The 15,321-nt window shown below is 40.1% G+C and overlaps 1 pseudogene; it reads left to right on the top strand.

Annotated features, from left to right (window-relative positions):
- Window positions 1-847: 847 nt before the first annotated feature.
- LOC139002535 (ankyrin repeat domain-containing protein 17 pseudogene) lies at window positions 848-12,921 on the top strand (annotated as a pseudogene).
- Window positions 12,922-15,321: the final 2,400 nt, after the last annotated feature.

Here is a 15,321-nt window from a genome sequence, read left to right as displayed (position 1 = left end):
TTGAAATGTCATTCCTTTGGCTGGCTTAAGATCCCAGTTTTCTGGAATGTCTGTGATTTTTGTTGTTGTTGTTGTTGTTGCTGTTGTTGATGCTGGGACTGAAAGCCCCTCTATAGGCCAGACCCTGTTAACTCCCAGGGACTAATCAGATCATTTTAATCCTTCATCTCATTCAGGGTGGAATCTGGGTGTGGCTGTATTCCTTGCCTGGGGGCTGGAGGGAGGAGTTAGGAGTTATGTCCTCAGGGGAAAATGGCTGCCCAAGTCCTGGGCTCAGGGGTGACTCAGCACTCAATTTGCTTCCACTTCTCCTGGCCCCCCTTCTCTCCCCAGCCTCTCCCCAGATTCCACTCATCTGCACCTTCTCCTGCTCCTCAGCAAGGGTGAGTGTCTGTGTCCAAAATGTCCTATGAACCGGGTTCAGTGAAAACAAACACACAAACGCCAGCTGCAGAAACAGGGAAGGCTCAGTCTCTGTAAGCTCCTCTCTTACCCCCACTGCATGGTCTTGTCAGCGCTTCAGGCTGCCCCTTTTAGGCTCAGTCCTCTTTAATTATGGAACCCAGATCTCAAATCCCCCAGCACCAACAGTCCCACAGATCTCCTTTCCCCAGTCAGGGGCTGTGCCTGTCCCAAGAGATGCGGCTGTGTGCTGCGTGCAGTCTCCCTTGGACCCTCTGGGCTCAGAGGTCTGGCAAACTTTCCTTCCCAGATCCCTGTTTTTTACCTTTCCAAGGGAACTCTGCACTTCCCGGCTGCAAACTGTCTCACCAGCTGAGTATATTTCATCAATTCGGGGTGGGTGTTATTAGTTTCCAAAAACTTTTATGTTTAATAGTGCGAATACATGAGGGTCTTTCACCTAAGTAAGTATTATGGTCCTAGTTGGTTTGGCTCAGTGGATAGAGCATCTGACTGCTGACTGAAGTGTCCCAGGTTTGATTTCCTGTCAGGGCACATGCCTGGGTTGTGGGCTCAATCCCAAGTAGGGGGCATGCAGGAGGAAGCCAATCAATGATTCTATCTCATCTCTGATGTTTCCATCTCTCTCTCCCTCTGCCTTCTTCTCTGAAACAATAAAAATATATTAAAATCCTTCTTCAAAATAAATACCATGTTATTATGTTAATTTTATACTATTTAATGTGTTTTTATTAGAATAGAAAATAAACATGAAAATAAAACACCCAGAGCTTAGAATATAAAATTCTAAGCTTATATTTTAAACTTAAAGAAATGAGTTTGCTTCTATTTTTATCTGTGTTTTAGAAACATCACTATCAGATTTGGGGACATTGATTAATCATGGTGGGAAAGGACAATGAACTAGAAATGCTAGGCTCTAGTCTGGCTCTGTCATTTGATAACTTTGGGAAATAATTTGCTCCTCTAAGTCTGAGCTTATTCATTTTTACAATAGCAGCAATAATGCCTATTTATCTCACAGGCTTCTTGTGATGGTCATGAAGTTATGTGTAAAAGTAGTTTATGATTTACAGTCTAAAAAGCATAAATTATTTCTTTTTTTGACAGTCATATATATCTTATTTTAGAAATTCCAGTACTTTTATTCCTGGTCAACAAGCAGAGTTTGAAAACATGACCTGAACTCCATCAAATCACAGGGGTTACTAAATACCTAGGAAAGTTTTTCAGCTTCCATGTTTTGAGTTAACTTCCAAGTTTTGACTGGACCCTCAGGCAGGTGCTGGGGTAACCAGAAACCTGGCCAGGAACAACAACATACACTTACTTAAGTGTGCTCTGTGAATTCTATTATTTTCTATGTATGCCATGATGTGAGAAAATCGGGTGCCCTATCAGCATGATAAAAAACCCAAAGCATATATAACCCCTGTTCTTTCAGACATTTATAATATGTTACAGCAGCATAATGGGTATTCCAGATGCCATGAAAACAATTATAAAGCACAGTATTGAGTTTAGAAAGCTCAAGTACTGTTTGAATATCACTGGAAAATGAAAGATTCAATTTGGTGGAATAAAATGAATTTACCAATTCAGCTTTAAGCAGACCTTGGGCATGAATAGCATAGAGATGGAGCTGCTTAATGGCCAGAATTGTGATTAGGTTAAAAAACATGCAGAAGGCAAGAAGATGGCATTAAGGAGAGATTTCATTTCCTTGACTTTTAAAGTTTTTAGATGCCACTTGCCCTCCTTGAGTCATGATCCCTTCTGTGCAATACCCTAACCTCAGCTTCTGTCATCACACTGCCTTCTTGCTACAACCTGCATGGTGGGTTCAGGAGAACCTGTAGGAGAACTGACACACAATGAAGACACTACATAAGAAATAAGTTTTAAGCATGGGGTCCAGGTGGAACCTCTTTGGGGAAGAAGGACCACGAGTCTTGCCTTACCTGTTTTTATTCAACTTGTTTACACATTTGCCCTTAGCAAAGCACGTAGGCAGAGCACGTAGTAAGCAGATAATATCAAGGGTCAGTAAACATCAGTAAAGCTCAGTAAACATTTACTCAAAGATTATCAGGTCAGGAAATCACTTTGAGACACTGCAATCTCAGCAAGAGCAATCTGTGCTCGCATCAGCCCTGCTGATGCCCAAGGTCCATGGCCTTCCAAGTTCCTTGTTGCACTTTCATGCCAATGCTGCTATGTGGTGGTCTCCAGCATCTCCCCCTTTTTGTTTTCTTAATAAATCTTGAAAAGTGTATGCCATCTGGAGGGCTTGAGTCTTTTTAACACTTTTCATTCTGCATCTGCAGACTAGAATTAAACACACAAGACCAAGAATGAGACAGACAGTAGTGGTTAGGCTAAGAGGCAAATGTAGGGAGATCCAATGAAAATGATTGAATTCTTCCATGTCCTTTTTAAATTGTTGCCAGGCATCTAAGGAACCAGTTTGTAAGTTTGCCTGGGATAATTGTTATCTGGGGCCAAAGTAGTTGATTGTCTGTGGCCATAGGTACAGGTTGAGGCTCCAGGTGCAAGGTCCTCATTAGTTTGGTCAGTTCCTCCTGTGGATCCATGTTGAAGTTTGATGTTCTTTGCAGGAATCCACAGAGGCTTGGAGGAGTTTTCTGGAAATACCAAGCATATCCTCGACCAAATGTTAACAAAGGTCGGGACCCTTCCATAAACCAGACTCAGGATCCTTCTATCTGACCAAGCCTTTTTCCTTTGCCGCATCATGACACCAGTGTAGCTCCAGTGGGGTCTTACCATCAACGTTACAAGTGAAAAAATTTAAGGTAATTAAGTCTTAATGTAGTCTAACTAGTATTCCTCTTTTTGTTTTTCAAGTTGTGATTTTAGCCACTGATGTTGGTGTTCTATAATTGCCTGTCCCTGGAAATTGTATGGTATTCCCATAATGTGTTGAATTTTCCATTTTGTACAAAATTGCTGGAAATGACAGCTTATGTATGCAGGTCCATTGTCAGTTTTAATAATTTTTGGAATTCCCATATGGCAAAACAGCTAGGCAATTATTAATGACCTGTTTCACCATTTCCCCTATAGATGCAGGGGCCCAAAGGACCTTTGAAAAAGTATCTACAGAGATATGTAATGCCCCAAGATGTCCAAAGGGAGTATAATGTGTTACATCCATCTGCCAGATATGGTCCCTTTTCAATCCTTGAAGGTTAAATCCTGTATTAGGCCCTTGAGGCAGATGTAACATACAAGTGGGACATTCCTTGATAATCTGTTTAGCCTGCTATCAAGGGATCAAAAATAGTTTAGACAACGTTTTGGCAGGCCGATGTAAAAACTGATGAGATTCTGTGGCTTGCTGTAACAAAGTGACTTATTGGCATATGTGTTTCCTGTTGTTAATGGACTAGGCAGGGTGGTATGAACCATGATATGAGTAATATAAAAGGGATATTGTCTTTGCTGTACCTGTTTAAAAAGTATAAATAGACTTTGGTCACTGAGCCATTTTAATCGAGCAGTCTCAATTCTGTTTACTAGGCCAGCAGCATAGGCAGAATCAGAAATAACATTGAGAGGCTCCTGGAAATCCTGCAGTGCAGCCTTGATAGCTTCTAATTCAATCCTTTGTACAGAAGTGTGACTAGTCTGGATGACTCAGTCTGAATTTACTGTATGATAAGCAGCTTTGCCATTAGAGGAGTCATCACTAAAAAAACAATTAATGCTCCAGGAATAGATTCCTGACTAGATTTTTTTTTTTGTATAATAATAGGGGTGTGAGTTCCCCTAAATATCTACTTATTCTAATTTGCCAATTCAAATCAGTCTGAAATAAAGTATCTAACTGCTTCCTGGTAAGGGAAAGATAAATGCACTGTGGCTCTTCTCCTCTATAATCTGCCTCCAGCGCTTTCTGCATTGAGATATTAATTGAGCTATGAGTTCTATATACTGGTATGTAACCACAGTTTTAGAGGATTGATGCCCTAGGTGAACCCACTCAATAATGTCAGGAGAGTCCTTATTTTTTAAGATGACCCCAGTGGGACTATTTGTAGTAGGATTAATCTGTCCTAATAAAGGCAATGTCAGCTGTACCCATGCTACTTGGGTTGAGGAGATTGCCTGCTCAATTCTTAGTAACTCCTCCCTAGCTTCATCTGTCAATGTTTGGGGTGAGGAAAGATCAGAGTCACCCATAAGTATATTGAATAAATTTGTTATTTCTCTTGTAGAGATTCTTAGATAAGGTCTTAACCATTTAATGTCCCCTAATAATTTCTGAAAGTCATTTAGGGTTTTAAGGCAATCCTTTCATATTTCTACTTTTTGAGGCCTAATACATTGGTTTTCAATTATGATTCCTCAGTATTTGTGTGTTTTCAAAAAAATATATTTTATTGATTTTAGAGAGGAAGGGAGAGGGAGAGAGAGACAGAAACATCAATGATGAGAGAGAATCATTGATTGGCTGCCTCCTGCACAAGCCTGCAACCCAGGCATGTGCCCTTGCTGGAATCAAACCTGGGACCCTGGAGTCTGCAGGCCGATACTTCATCCACTGAGCCAAACCAGCTAGGACAGTTCCTAAGTATTTGAAAGGTATTTCTCTTTGTACCTTTTTCAGAGCAATTTTTAAGCCCCATTTAAGGAGTTCCTTCTCTAATTGGGTAAACTTTGCTAAAGTCTGCTTTCCCTGTGGGCTTGCTAAGAGCAAGTCATCCATGTAATGGATAATGTAATGCTGAGGATATTTCTCTCTTAATGGTGGGATAACTTGAGCAACATATTTCTGACACAAGGTGGGGCTATTGGCCATTCCTTGAGGTAAAACTTTCTATTGATATCTTTTCATAGGTTTTACATTGTTAATGGATGGTACTGAAAAGGTAAATCTTTGTTTATCTTGAGGTGCCAAGAAAATGGTGAAAAAACAATCCTTGAGATCTACTACTATAAAAGACCAATTTAGAGGTATTTGAGATGGCATGGGAAGTCCAGGCTGCAAAGCTCCCATGTCATGCATAGTAGCATTAACTGCTCTAAGATCATGTAACAACTGCCATTTTCCCTTTGCCTTCTTAGGTATTGTAAATATAGGAATATTCCAAGGACTATTGGTAGGTTCTATATGGCCAGCTTCCACTTGTTCCTGTATTAATTCATGAATATGACCTAATTTCTCCTTGGTTGATGGCCACTGATCCACCCATATAGGTATATCATCCTTCCATTGTATAGGATCAGCATGGGGGTGAGGAGACTGATCAGTGACCATTCCTTAAAAGGTTAATATCCCAATCCTTGCCTTCCTGGGTTCTCTTTGGCTTGAATGGGTTCTTTAATCCCCTAATTATTTTTTCCTAAACCTTGACCAGCTTGATATCCCATCTGGGTTACTAACTGTTGTCCTTTGCCAGTAATAATACGAGTTTGTAAACCCTCCAAAACATCCCTGCCCCATAAGTTGACTGCAATTCCAGAAACTATATAGGGCTGAAACCATCCTTTTTGTCCTTCCTCATCTTGCCACTTTAACACTGCAGCACTATGTTGAGTATTATCAGGAACTCCGACCCCCATAATAGACCTCATAGCTTCTACCATAGACTAATTTGGAGGCCAGAATTCTTTATTAATAGCACTGACATTAGCTCTAGTGTCTATTAAACCCTTAAACAGTTTTCATTATATTCTTAAATTAATCACAAGGCAGGTTTTACTAATTTCATGTACCCAATAAATAGCTGAGCTCCCAAATCATTATGTTCCTCTTTTTCTATTTATAACCTCACCCTGCTGAATATAAGATAAGAGTAGGAGCTGAACAATTCTTTGTCCTGGGGTAACTTGTATAATGTGTTTGCATTCTAGTATTACCTGGATTTCTCCCTCATTATCTGAATCTATGACTCCAGGCAAAAGAGTTAATCCTTTCAGAGTATTTCCACTTCTCCCTAAGATTAATCCTAACATTCCTGGTGGTACAGGCCCCCAAATTCCTATAGGAACAGCTTGCCGAGCCATGTCAGGGGTCAGAGTGACTGCTACTATGCTGGTAAGATCAAGGTCTGCGCTCCCTGGGGGGCTCAGATGAGGAAATTCACTGTGGGCCTTGCAGGGCATAAACCCCCTATTGTTGATGGGGTTGGGGAAAGCCCTCTGGCTGTTTCCCTGTGGCTGGCCACTCCCTATGCCTTGATTTAAGAGCTGCCCATTTCTATGAAATTTGGATCTACACTGATTAGCCCAGTGATTTCCTTTTTGGCATTTAGGACACAAGAAGGGTGCAGCTGCATTGTTCAAAAAGTGCCTGATCTTACATCCTGACATGCTCAAATCATTTCTGTAATAGTAGCACTTTTTCTCAGAGGTATTAGACATTTCTTACAATCATCATTGGCATTTTCATATTCTAATTGTTGAATCATGATGTCTCCTGCTGTTTCATGCTGTATTTGTGTTCTTACTGCTTGAGTGAGGCGAGCCACGAAATCAGAAAATGATTCAGTAGGTCCCTGCATACACTTAATAAATGCTCCATCAGGATCCCCTTTAGCTGATAAAGCCCACCAGGCTCTTCTTCCACAAAGTCTAATCTGTTCACAATTTGGAGGCAAGTTTTTCCCCTGCTGATGAGCTCTCTTCAAGTTCTGTCCTACTCTTTCCCAACACTCTACATCTAATGTACCCTCATCAGAAAACCAGGGATTATGTTCTATGCTAATAGGCAAAAACTGTAAGAGAGTACCCTCTGACACATTAATTCCCTTATCCTTGAGTATGAAAGCCAAAGTCTACAATAATGTTTTTCCCCTTTACTCGAATTCTGCCCCATGATGACATGGCTAACTTCAAGAAAGTCTCCATCCACTTATGGTCATGACTCCGCAGGTGGCCTGGGCTTGTGAGTTCAGCGAAATTCCACTTTCACTTTGCTCCCCTCAGGCGAACCTTCTCCTTAAGTCCCTGTTTGGACACCACTTGCCAGTACCTGCATAGCGGGTTCAGGAGGACCTGTAGGAGGGCTGGTGCACAATGAAGATACTACAAAAAAAAATAAGTTTTAAGCATGAGGGCTAGATGAAACCTCTTTTGGGAAGAAGGACCACGAGTCCTTGCCTTGCCTGTTTTTATTCAACTTGGTTACACATTTGCCCTTAGCGAAACACATAGGCAGAGCACATAATAAGCAGATAGTATCAACGGTCAGTAAATGTCAGTAAAGCTCAGTAAACATTTTTTTCTTTATTGATTAAGATATTACACATGTGTCCTTATCCTAAAGATTTACTTAAAGGTTATGAGGTCAGGAAATTGCTGTGAGACACCACAATCTCAGCAAGAGCAATCTGTGCTGGCGTCAGCCCTGCTAATGCCCAAGGTCCATGGTCTTCCAAATTCATTGTTTCACTTTCTTGCCAATGCTGCTATGAGGTGGTCTCCGGCTAGGACTCTCCTGTGAGATTACAATAGGTACACAAAGATAATCCATGGCAATCTCCAAATTTAACCACATCACAAGTCCCTTTTGCCATTTAAAGTAAAATAAAGGTTGACCCAAAATTCACGCAAGAATTAATTTTGATAGAAATACAGGTTTATAATTAAAAATTGTAAATTTTTTATTGATTCACAAAGTATACAGTATAGGGTTATGTGTGAAATAGAATATTGGGTAAATTTCCTCCATGACTTTGCTGGCACATATGCACTCTTTTGTTGAAATTTTCCATGACCGTTTTGCATAAATGTGGCTAAATTTCGATGAGGCTCATTTTCATCTTGATGGCTTGGTTAATCAACAAAATTGTCGCATCTGGGGTTCAGAAAATCCATGAGTGATTGTTGAGAAACAAATGCATCCACAACGTGTCACTGTTTCGTGTGGATTTTGGGCTGGAGGTATCATCGGACCATTCTTCAAAAATGCAGCTGCTCAGGCAATAACAAAAGAGTGTGTATGTGCCAGCAAAGCTGTGGAGGCCATTTACCTGATATGCTATTCCATACATAACCCTATACTGTATAATTTATGAATTATAGAAAAAATACAATTTTTAATTATAAACCTGTGTTTTCTATCAAAATTACTTCTTGCGTGAATTTTGGGACACCCTTTATTTATAGGATCTGGGAAATAGCATGTGAACATCTTTGAGAGATAGAACTATTCAGCCTATCGTACCAGCATAGTTAATTTGTAGTTATAGATTTCCAAAGGGAAGTTGAGATGATTTTGTTTCTCATATATATTGGGTTTCTTTATAGTAGTATGTGTGTGCAGGTGCTTCTTTATAATATTATGTGTGTGCATGTGTTTCTTTATAGTAGTACATGTGTGCATGTGTGCAGTACTACTCATGCGCATGAGTAGAGGCTCAGGAAATGTCTTCAAAAAAAGTATTTTGCATCCAACCAGATATATTATAAAGTCTGCGAACATGGATTGTGTGGATGGATTGTATCTGTTTTATTCATCACTGTTTCCCTGTTGCCTGCTGAAATGTCAGGCACATAGTAGATTCACAGTAATTCAATAAAGTAATGTCAGGCAAGTAATTAGCTTCTCTATGAAAAGAAAAATTGACTTATGTACCAGCTAGAATAACTCCATTGTATTATTGAGATGGATTATTTCAGATACTAAAAACCTGTGTAGACAGCAAAGATGATGAAGAGATGGCCATGACAGATAGAGCTATCACTAACCCTAACCTAATCACACTGAAATTTTATCATTAATTAACTCCACAGCCTCACCTATCTAAACTTCAAGTGACTGGATTCCCTTCTCCTCTTTCCCCCACACAGGCTCCTATCTCCTAAATTCCAAGGAACCTCAGGATACTTTGAACCAGGGAAGCAATTGGCAGTGGCTAATCTGAACCTGTTTCCAAGGATCTCTTTTCTCTGACTTCCCTGTAAGCCAAAGAAACCCAGCCTAGGCTCTCCTGTTGCTTCTTCTATGCCCTTACTTATTTCACTGTTCTAAGTGTGTTTTGCTGAAGACAATAAAGTCTTGCTTGCTTTTCTACACTTTGACTCATGATTGAAATCTTTCCTTCAAGAAAATAAGAACCCAGGTCTTGTCAATTCCCTGTTAAGAGAAGAAAGTCGGAGGCTGGCTTTGGTTGCCAAAGGAGAAAAGCGAAAGGAGAAGAGAAGAAAGAAAAAGGAAGAACAAAGAAGAAAACTAGAAGAAATTGAAGTGAAAAATAAAGAGAACTTCGAACTCCAAGCTGCCCAAGAAAAATAAAAGCATAAAGTTGAAGATGAGCCTGAAGTCTTGACAGAGCCCCCAAATGCCACAACCACTACTACTATAGGTATATCTGCAACCTGGACAACTTTGGCAGGTTCCCATGGTAAAAGAAATAATACCATAACTACAACCAGTTCAAAGAGGAAAAACAGGAAAAATAAAATGACTCCAGAAAACGTTCAAATTATATTTGATGATTCATTACCAATCTCATACAGTCAGCCAGAGAACAGAGGAGAGTCAAAAAGTAGCAGTACCAGAGACAGTGGGGACAATGATAACATGAGGATTTCCAGCTGCAGTGATGAAAGTAGTAACAGCAATAGCAGCTGAAAGAGTGACAATCATTCAACTGCTGTGGTTACTACCACTGTGACCAAGAAACAGCCATCAGTTCTGGTTACATTTCCAAAGGAGGAGAGAAAATCTGTTTCTAGCAAGGCTTCAATAAAATTGTCAGAGACTGTCACTGAAGTGACCAGTAATTCCCTATCCACTTGCACAAAATCGGGTCCATCTCTCCTTTCTTCTCCAAATGGGAAGTTAACTGTAGCAAGTCCTAAGTGAGGACAAAAGAAGGAAGAAGGATGGAAAGAAGTTGTAAAAAGGTCAAAGAAAGTATCTGTTCCATCAACTGTGATATCCAGAGTGATTGGAAGAGGAGGCTGTAATATTAATGCTATTCGGGAGTTCATAGGTGCACACATAGATATTGATAAGCAGAAAGACAAGACAGAAGACCGGATAATAACTATAAGGAGTGGCACTGAAACAACAAGATAAGCAACTCAGTTGATCAATGCTCTGATCAAGGATCCAGACAAAGAAATTGATTAACTTATTCCAAAGAATCATTTGAAAAGCTCAGTAAATTCCAAAATAGGGTCCTCAGCACCTACCACCACTGCTGCTATAAGTTCTTTAATGGGAATTAAAATGATGACTGTAGCTTTGTCATCAACATCTCAAACTGCCACAGCACTCACTGTGCCTGCAATTTCTTCTGCATCTACTCACAAAACCATTAAGAACCCAGTGAATAATGTGAAGCCTGGTTTTCCAGTTTCTCTTCCATTAGCATATCCTCCTCCACAGTTTGCATATGCTTTGCTTGCTGCTCAGACTTTCCAGCAGATCCGTCCACCAAGGTTGCCCATGACCCACTTTGGAGGTACTTTTCCACCAGCTCAATCCACTTGGGGTCCTTTTCCTGTCAGGCCTTTGAGCACTGCCGGAGCTACTAACTCACCTAAGCCTCACATGGTGTCTTGCCATAGCAATCAGGATAGCAGTCGTTCTCAGGTGAATTCAGCAGGTTCTTTAATTTCAAGTCCAACAACTACAACCAGTTCATCAGCTTCAATGGTGCTTGGTACACCTACAAATGGCAATCCAAGTTCACCTTCTGTCAGAAGGCAGCTTTTTGTCACAGTTGTGAAGACATCCAATGCCACCACCACAACAATAACAACCACAGCAAGCAACAACAGCACTGCACCCACAAATGCCACATATCCCATGCCTACTGCCAAAGAACACTACCCAGTATCATCCCCATCTTCCCTATCACCACCAGCTCAGCCAGGAGGGGTTTCTAGAAATAGCCCTTTGGATTGTGGAACAGCATCTCCAAATAAAGGGGCATCTTCCTCTGAACAGGAAGCAGGTAGTCCTCCAGTAGTAGAAACAGTAAATAGTAGACCTTCAAACAGCAGCAGTTCCGGGAGTTCATCAGTTCATTCTGTTCAGCAACAAACTCCAGGATCTGTTTCTCAGGAGCCAAGACCACCTCTTCAGCAGTCTCAGGTTCCTCCTCCGGAGGTTAGAATGACTGTTCCTCCTTTAGCAACAAGTTCTGCTCTGGTGGCAGTGCCTTCTACTGCCCCAGTGACTTACCCATGCCTCAGGACGCAAATGGGATGCTCCCAGCCTGCTCCTAAAATGGAAACCCCTGCTATTAGACCACCCTCTCATGGCACAACTGCCCCTCATAAGAATCCAGCTCCAGTTCAGAATTCATCTGTTGCAGCCCTCAGTGTCAATCACATTAAAAGACCTCACAGTGTTCCCTCTTCTGTTCAGCTATCTTTGACCTTAAGTACACAAAGTGCTTGTCAAAATTCAGTACATCCAGCAAATAAGCTGACTGCTCCCAATTTCAGTGCACCTTTACCATTTGGGCCCTTTAGCACATTGTTTGAAAACAGTCCTACTTCTCATGCCTCCTGGGGAGGATCAGTTGTTTCATCTCAGTCAACACCAGATTCTATGCTATTAGGAAACTCCTCATATTTGCCAAATTCAGATCCTTTACATCAGTCTAATACTTCCAAAGCTCCAGGTTTTAGACCACCATTACAGAGACCTGCTCCAAGTCCCTCAGGTATTGTCAATATGGACTCGCCATATGGTTCTGTAACACCTTCTACACATTTGGGAAACTGTGCCTCAAACCTTTCAGGAGGTCAGATGTATGGACCTGGGGCACCCCTTCGAGGAGCACCCGCAGCTGCTAACTTTAATAGGCAACATTTTTCTCCACTTAGTTTGTTGACCCCAGGTTCATCAGCATCAAATGATTCTCCTTCACAGTCAGTATCCTCTGGAGTTTGTGCACCTTCTCCTGCCCCATCATCAGTACATTTAGGGTCAGAAAAGCCCAGCAACATCTCTGAGGACAGAGAAGTTCCAGTTCCTATTGGGACTGAATGTTCTGCACATATCAGGCAAACTGGAACTTCAGCTCCATCTGTTATTGGGAGTAATTTGTCCACATCAGTAGGGCATAGTGGCATCTGGTCTTTTGAAGGGATTGGTGGCAATCAACACAAAGTTGACTGGTGTAACCCTAGGATGGGAAATTCTATGATTCATGGACCAATGTCTGATCCAGGAGTGTTTTCACAGCATCAAGCAATGGAGCGAGAGAGTATAGGAATTGTAACACCTTCTGGTACATTCCATTAGCATGTTCCTGCAGGATATATGTACTTTCCTAAAGTTGGGGGTATGCCTTTTTCTGTGTATGGGAATGCAATGATTCCTTCAGTAGAACCTATTCCTGATGGTGCTGCAGGACCCATATTTAATGGCCTTCATACTGCAGACCCCTCTTGGGACTCCCTAATAAAGATGGTTTCAAGCCCCACAGAAAATAATGGCCCTCAAACGGTACTGGACCCTGGGCACCTCAAATGAACAATGTGCATATGAACCAGCTTGGCTGATGAAGATCAGCTTGTTAGACTGCAGATTTCTTTTCATACAGAAACTCACAAGTGGCCAGAAAACTGTTTTTATGCTCTCAAATCATTCTACTGATGTGCTTGACTGAAGTGTGTAGGCTTTTTACAGAAGAACTTACTAACTGACCTATTTTCTGTGAACATTTGTGACTGCCCATTCCCCATCATCATGTGTTTTACCTTAGTTAGTATTTTTCTTACCATTTTTCTTTTTTGCTCTCCCTCTTCCCTTTTGGACATAACTTTCTTGTTGAAGCTGTTCTTTGACTGGTTGGTATTAGTACTGTAAACTGCTTCTGAGCAAAAACAGAAATTTAGCAAAATTATGTAAACTTGATCCTGAAGTTTTAGAATGGTAAATAAATGTACAATTGTTTACATACAGAAAAGGCTAAGCAGAAAGTAAATTTCAATATGTCAGTATAAAGGCTCTACTTTATGTAGACTTAAATTAATGTGAGATATAGACCTTCATATTCAGAAATCTGGATGTTTCCTTCATACATTAAACTATTAATAAACATAATTTTTCTGCTGTGTAATTTAAGTATAAAGTAAAACAACAGGCATTATCAGTGGTTGTTTCCAACATTGGCTTTTTAAAATATATTTTTTATTGATTTTTTTACAGAGAGGAAGGGAGAGGGATAGAGAGCCAGAAACATCGATGAGAGAGAAACATCGATCAGCTGCCTCCTGCATACTCCCCACTGGGGATGCGCCCGCAACCAAGGTACATGCCCTTGACCGGAATCGAACCTGGGACCCTTGAGTCCGCAGGCCAATGCTCCATCCACTGAGCCAAACCGGTTAGGGCAACATTGGCTTTTTAAATATCCATATTGCTCTTTTGAATTTGTTTGCAACAAACCACCTATAGAAGAAATTTATCACTTTTCTCTGTCTTTTTATTGCCTTGCCACACTTAACTAATGCACACTTCACTCTTTCTTCTCTCTTCACCTTTATGACTAATACCAGTAAAATTCTCTTACTGCTAGTGACATAATTTGTAAACATTTTTAATGTAATGGCTGCTACAGAGACATGGAGCACCTTCATCATCACCTGTGGTTTCTGCTAACCATAAAATGTTTATCCTTTCTGAGAATTTAAAAGCCACCACTAGTTCCCAGTCAGTATATACAAGCTCTTAATGTACTGTTTATTATTAAACAATTTAGTGTACTATTTTATATTGGAGAATATTGATTCTTAACACTGGCTTTCCTGGTCATCCAGAGTCAACATAAAATTCCAGTAATATAGGGGAAAGTATTTCCCCCCCAATTTTAAAGGCTTCTTGTTCTCTACACTTGTGTATTATCAGTGAAAAGGATCAACAGCTAACTTGGGGCAAGTAATTAAAGAAATTCTGCACTTGTCATGAAGACAATTTACGGTAGATGTGAATACATAGATTATAAAATAAAGTTTTCTTTTAACCTGTTTATATGGGATACAGGGCCACACTAAACTATTCAGTGGAATTTATTCCATTCACTTGAAACAATAAACAGTAACGTATACAAGAAGAATGTGTCCTACCCTGTCTCATATGGAAAAATAAATTTTTATGGTTGAAATGTAAAAGAAGGTAATCATAAAAGTGAAGTAATGTATGTATCAATCTGCTTTTTTTTAATTAGACAAATTCCACAGTGGTGAAACAAACAAACTAAAATTCAGATAAATCACCAGCATTGACAATATTAATAATGGTTCCTTGGCTCTTCAATTAAATGAAAAAGATTTTGTTTTAACCTCTGGCATGAATAAAGAATAAAAAGGAGATTTCTCAAAAAAATAAAAATAAACTGCAAGTGACTGGAATTAGTACTTCCTCCTCCTTATGTCTAACTCCCCCCTCTTTCTCCTTCATCTTCCATCTCCAGTGCCTAATAAAATTCCTAGTTCACAAAAGACCCTTTACTATCTTTTAAATATATTTTTATTCATTTTTTGAGAGAGAAGAAGGAAGAGAGATTGAAACATCAATATGAGAGGAAGTCATCTATTGGCTGCCTCCTGCACGGTCCCCACTGGGGATCGAGCCCTGTCCAGGAATCAAACCAGTGACCTCTTGGTTCCTAGGTTGATGCTAAACTGCTGAGCCACACCAGCTGGGCATGGAATATTCTTTAGATAGCTTTCCTATAGATCAACAACATCCAATTATAAAATATAATAATAAATATCCCATTAATATTAGCAAAACATCTAGAAATAAACTTAACAGAATAAGAACCTTTTATGGGCTATAAAAGATTAAGAAGTTCCTACTTGAGAAGTTTCAATAAAATTATTATCCTAGTCCTAAATTAATACAAATTTAAGGCATTTCCAAGCAAAACTTTAATGGGATCCTTTTTTTGAATTGAT

This window comes from Myotis yumanensis, unplaced genomic scaffold, assembly GCF_028538775.1.
Source record: "Myotis yumanensis isolate MYYU_CA2020_CCGP unplaced genomic scaffold, mMyoYum1.0.hap1 SCAF_2, whole genome shotgun sequence".
NCBI classification, from domain to species: domain Eukaryota; kingdom Metazoa; phylum Chordata; class Mammalia; order Chiroptera; family Vespertilionidae; genus Myotis; species Myotis yumanensis.
Note: the sequence above shows the minus strand (reverse complement) of the source record. Positions and strands in the feature narration are given on the sequence as shown.